The sequence below is a fragment of the Heterodontus francisci genome, unplaced genomic scaffold (assembly GCF_036365525.1).
Source record: "Heterodontus francisci isolate sHetFra1 unplaced genomic scaffold, sHetFra1.hap1 HAP1_SCAFFOLD_86, whole genome shotgun sequence".
Taxonomy (NCBI): Eukaryota; Metazoa; Chordata; class Chondrichthyes; order Heterodontiformes; family Heterodontidae; genus Heterodontus; species Heterodontus francisci.
Genome location: NW_027141093.1, coordinates 3522601 through 3528352, shown reverse-complemented (window position 1 = coordinate 3528352; position 5752 = coordinate 3522601). Strand labels below are relative to the sequence as shown.

At 44.7% G+C, this 5752-nt stretch overlaps 1 non-coding gene across 1 annotated transcript; it reads right to left on the bottom strand.

Moving 5' to 3' along the window:
- Window positions 1-422: 422 nt before the first annotated feature.
- Window positions 423-496, bottom strand: trnat-agu (transfer RNA threonine (anticodon AGU)). The gene has a single exon. It is a non-coding gene; the product is annotated as a tRNA-Thr (tRNA).
- Between the last annotated feature and the right edge of the window lie 5256 nt (window positions 497-5752).

The window sequence follows — 5752 nt, the reverse complement described above, 5'->3', positions numbered from 1 at the left end:
TAGGTTTTCTTATTTGCTTCCTTTGATTTTTCTTGTTCCTGACTGACAAATATTCCAAACCTCGGATCAACCCTCCAACTTGCGTCATGTCCCAGTCACGGTTGAAAGCAACACATAACGACACAAACACTCTGAAACATACAACGCAGTCACACTTTCCTTCAGTGAGATTAATGTCGAGCTGTTTTCCAGGTTGAATGTAACTGTGAACAAACTTCTATCAAAGAAGTTGCCTTTGGCGTATCAGCACTGAATTTCTGTCCAAGGGGGAACAGCCATTCCAAACTCACATCCTTCACAAAGGCTGTTTTCTCCTGTGACTGAAATTCATTATGTAATTTGAATTCGAAGTCAAATTTCACAAGACAGAAATGTAAATGAAAGATCAGGAAGCTTCTAAAGCACACTGCAAATGTGCAATAAGGCTCTGCTGGGAGGTGAACCCAGGATCTCTTGCTTACTAGACAGGTGCTGTAACCAACTGAGCTACAGAGCCAGATAGAAAAGGCTTGTGCAGTTGAAAGCAGAGAAGGGCACTATTTATTCTCATCCCACTTCTCCACTGGTCACAACATATTTTAACTTTTCCCACTTCCTGATACAGTCGATCATATACTGTATTTTTCCCAGAACTGAGAATGAATGTTTTGGAAGTAAATACATAATTCAATTTTTTCCAAAAGTTTACAGAATACAACATGTGAGTAATATTCCCCATTGCTTTCTCAGCACTGATGGATTGTGAAGCGGGAGACAGCCAGAAGTCCCACTGAGCCGCACTGACCCTGAGCTGAGAAGGAAATGAGATAAAGTTCAATTCTTCGCAGCAAGATGCTGCAGAGAGATAAGAGTCCTGAATCAAAGTGAGACTTTCTCATACTGTTGTTGAATTTCACGTCAAACAATCCTTGTACTCTCTGCGAATGAAGCCAAAAAAAAGGGAAAAACAGAATGGCACTCAAACTCACAACCCTGAGATTAAAAGTCTCATGTTCGACTGACTGAACTGTCACTTCTACTCGGTCTCTTATTGGATGGATGCAACTGTATGCTCCAACGCTGGGGCAGCTTTCAAATCCTCCCATGGATCCACATGTCAGACTGAGTTCCATGTTGTAGACTCAAGCAAAGGAAATTTGCTCACTTCCAAAACTATCAGTGAGTTGAAGCTTATTACGATCAACATCATCAGAGGTCAGAACTACCTGGTGAAAGAAAACACCCTGAAGAAGGATCCACAATTATTCAAACAAATCGACAAAGTGAAAAACAAAAAATCGATGAGTTAATCCAAGACAAACAACAGAAACACAGAAGAATTCCATTCCATACCAGAACCCAGTCCTGTTGTTTTTAGATCCAGCTCTCAGTTCCTGCTTCACCTTCATACACACACTTGGCAATCTGTACATTTAGTTCATTTCAATTTTGTCAACAGGCTCTTTGAATCCAGTTCTCTGGTCCTCAAACAGGCTCCGTGTGAAAGTCAACTCCGCTTTTTGTAAGGCTGCAACCAATCGATGACCTTCAACTAAAAATGCAAATGAAGTAGGAGTCATGCAGGATTTGAAACCAGGATCTCTCACATGCTATCCAATTACACATCGAAAATGAAAACCATACCCCTGGACCAACAAGACATTTATAAAGAGCCTTATTTTTAGCACTCTTTAGAACTGTGTCATTAAGTATATATTGCCTCTCCCTATCCCTTCTGCGAAAGTCTATCACCTCACACTAGTCACTATTAAATTCTATCTGCCACCTGTCTGCCCATTCTGCTAGCCTATCACTGTCCTGTTGCAGGCAGTTCATTTCATCCTCACTATTTACCACTCCTCCAGGTTTGGTGTTATCAGCATATTTTGAGATTCTACTCTATTTTCCAAGATCCTAGTCATTTACATATAGCAGAAAAAGCAGTGGTTCTCGCAGTGACCATTGGAGAACATCCACTGTCGATTATCCTCCAGTCTGACAAAGAACCGTTTACTATGATTCGCTATTTTCTGTCCTTAAGGCAATTTTCTATCCAATTGGACAGGGAGTCTCCTATTGCATGAACCTCACTTTTGTTAACCACCCTTTTATGTGGTACCTTAGAACAGTACAGCACAGTACAGGCCCGTCGGCCCACGATGTTGTGCCGACTCTTTAACCTACTCTAAGATCAAACTACCTACATGCCCTTCATTCTACTATCATCCATGTACCTATCCAAGAGTCGCTTAAATGCCCCTAATGTATCTGCTTCTTCTACCACCGCTGTCAGTGCATTCCACGCACCCACCACTCTCTGTGTAAAGAACCTACCTCTGACATCTCCCCTAAACCTTCCGCCAATCACCTTAAAATTATGCCCCCTGGTGATAGCCCTTTCCGCCCTGCGAAAAAGTCTCTGGCTATCCACTCTATCTATGCCTCTCATCAAGTGGTACACCTCTATCAAGTCACCTCTCATCCTTCTTCGCTTCAATGAGAAAAGCCCGAGCTCCCTCAACCTTTCTTCATAAGACATGCCCTCCAGTCCAGGCAGCATCCTGGTAAATCTCCTCTGCACCCTCTCTAAAGCTTCCACATCCTTCCTATAATGAGGCGACCAGAACTGAACACAATATTCCAAGTGTAGTCTAACCAGGGCTTTATAGAGCTGCAGCATAGCCTCGCGGCTCTTAAACTCAATCCCCTTCTCATCCATTCTTAATCCATCCATCCATCCTTTCTTAAAATCCATATCAACAACATTCGCTGCATCATCTTCCTGTTAGTTCATCAAAAAATGCAGTTAGTCAAGCATGAACTCCCATTTATAAATCCATGCTCACTCTCCTCAATTAACTCAAATCTCTCCAAGTGACTGTTGATTTTTTTCCCTAATTATTGTTCCGAAAACCTTACTCACCACTGCTGTTAATCTAACTGGCCTGCAGTTACCTGGATTGTCCTTACACCCTTTGTTGAAATAGCAAGTCACATTTGCCACTGTTCAATCTTCTGGCACCTCCACAGTGCTTTTTGGGAGGGTGTTCCTGGTTTTTGACCCTGCAACAGTGAAGGAATGGCGGTCTAGTGCCAAGTCAGGATGGTGTGTGACTTGGAGGGGAACTTGAAGGTGGTAATGTTCCCATGCGTCTGCTGCCTTTATCCTTCTAGGTGGTAGTGTTTGTGGGTTGGAAGGTGCTGTTGAAGGAGGCTTGGCAAGTTGCTGCAGTTCATCTTGTAAATGTTACACACTGCTGCCACTCTGCACTGGTGCTAGAGGGAATGCATGTTTAAGGTGGTGGATGGGGTGCCAATCAAGTGGGCTGCTTTGACCTGATGGTGTCAATCTCTTGAGTGTTGTTGGAGCTGCACTCATCCAGGCATGAGTATTCCATCACATTTCTGACTTGTGCCTTGCAGGTAGTGGGCAGGCTTTGGCGAGTCAAGAGATGAGTTAGTCGCCACAGAGTTCCCAGCCTCATGACCCGCTCTTGCAGTTGTAGCTGTAGTTGTAGTAGTAATAGGCAATCGTCCGTCTCAGAAGACGATGGGCTACGCCCGGGGTGCACGTCACTTCTGTATTAAGCATCGTTTGTTGTGGCTGTAGAGGACGACTCGTGAGTGACAATCCCTTCCACAGCTGGTACAGATGAATATCATTGGCCCGAGGTCGACTGATAATTTTTCCTTCCTCTGAGCTCTCTTTGCCCCCGACTGGTCGTTTCTTTTGTCCTCTGCTTTTCCCATGGTCTTCCTGAATGCCTTTCTCCAGGAATTCCAGTCAGCAGGAAGGACTTCCCATGCATCGACTCCAATCCCAGTCTGCTTGAGATCTCGCTTGCAGATGTCCTTGTATCATGGACGTGGGTGACCTGTTGCTCTCGTGCTGATAGCAAGCTCACCAAAGAGTGTGTCTTTGGCAAAGCGACCGTCATCCATTCAGCACACATGACCCAGTCAACAGAGTCACCGCTGACTCAAGAGGGCAAACATGCTGCAGATCCCTGCACGCTGGTGTACTTCTGCATTCGGCACTCTGTCCTGCCAGGAGATGCCCAATATCCATCTGAGACAGCGGAGGTGGAAGCTGTTCAGCTGCTTTTCTTGAATTGCATAAGTTGTTGATGCTTCTCTCCTATAAAGGAGGGTGCTGAGAACACAAGCCTGGTACACGCAGAGCTTTATATTTTCGATCAGTTTGCTGTCGGTTCACACTCGTCTTCTCAACTTTGACATGACAGCTGCAGCATTGACAATCCTGGTGCTGATTTCAGCATCAAGGGACAGATTGCTGGTGATTGTTGATCCAAGGTATGTGAAGCTGTTGACAACCTCCAAAGTGAGCCTGTCGATGTTGATGGAAGGTGGAGTCTCTACGTCCTGGCCCATAACTTTGATCTTCCTGATGCTGATCATCAGTCCAAACTCCTTGCAGGCCAGGGATAAGCGATCTACAAGCTGCTGCAAGTGAACTTCATTATGGGATTTCAGCACAGCGTCATCAGCAAACAGCAACTCACGGACTAGGAACTTACCCACTTTGGTCATGGCGCACAGTCTTGCCAAGTTGAACAGCTTGTCGTCAGCTCTGGTATGCAGGTGGACACCCCCATCTGAGTCACTGAAAGTGTAAAATAGCAGAATGGAGAAGAGTATGCTAATTGTAAAGATGTGAGCTGTGAGGAGCTTACAACCTGCTTTACTCCACTGCTGATCTTGAAAGTGTCTGATGTTGCTCCTTTGTAACTGACGGAACTGTGCATGTTCTCGTGGAAAGAAATGACGCCCAAGAGTTCAGGAGGGCAGCCTAGTTTCCACAGCAGTTTGAAGAGTCCGTCTCTGCTGACAAGATCGAAGGCCTTGGTGATGTCTATAAAGACAATGTAGAGTGGTCTGTACTGTTCACAGTACTTCTCCTGTAACTGCCGAAGTGAGAATATCATGTCGACTGTCGATCTACCAGCTCTGAAGCTGCACTGAGACTCAGGATAGATGTGTGATGCCAGGGTCTTCAATCTGGTCAGAGCAATGTGAGCAAAGACCTTCCCCACAATACTTAGCAAGCAGATGCCTCGGTAATTTCTGCAGTCACTGCGATTTCCCCCTTATTTTTGTTACAAGGTGACAATATTTGCATCACGTATGTTTTGAGGTGCAGATCTTTCCTTCCAACAGAGACACAGAAGTTCATGGAGATGCTGCAGCAGAGCCGCTTTTCCACTTTTGATGATTCCAGGTGGAATAACATCATTTCCCGGGGCTTTACTACTGGCAAGACGGTCAATGGCCTTGTTGAGCTCCACTATGGAGGGCTCACTGTCCAGTTCCTCCATGACAGGGAAGTCTGGAATGGCGCTGAGAGCTACTTCAATGACAATGTTCTCCGTTATGTAGAGTTCAAGGTAATGCTCCACTCACCTTTCCATCTGCTTGTTAGGTTCAGTGATGATCACCCCTCTCTTTGTCTTCAAAGGTGCTGATTTAGTTACTGCTGGTCCCATTGCTTTCTTAATTCCTTCATACATCCCTCCAGCATCCCCGGAATCAGCAGCAGATTGTATGCTGTTGCAGAGTTTTAACTAGTATTGATTAACCAGCAGTGCCGAGCAGTTTTTTTTTTTAAATTTCTAAAATATACGTTATTCATAAAAATCTGTAAAAAATACATTACTAAACAGTTTCAAACAGCACCAAGTCAAAAAATGCAAACAGCACAAGGGAGATCAGTTTCCTTCAATACAATCATGAGTTGCCTCACAACCCTTCCATT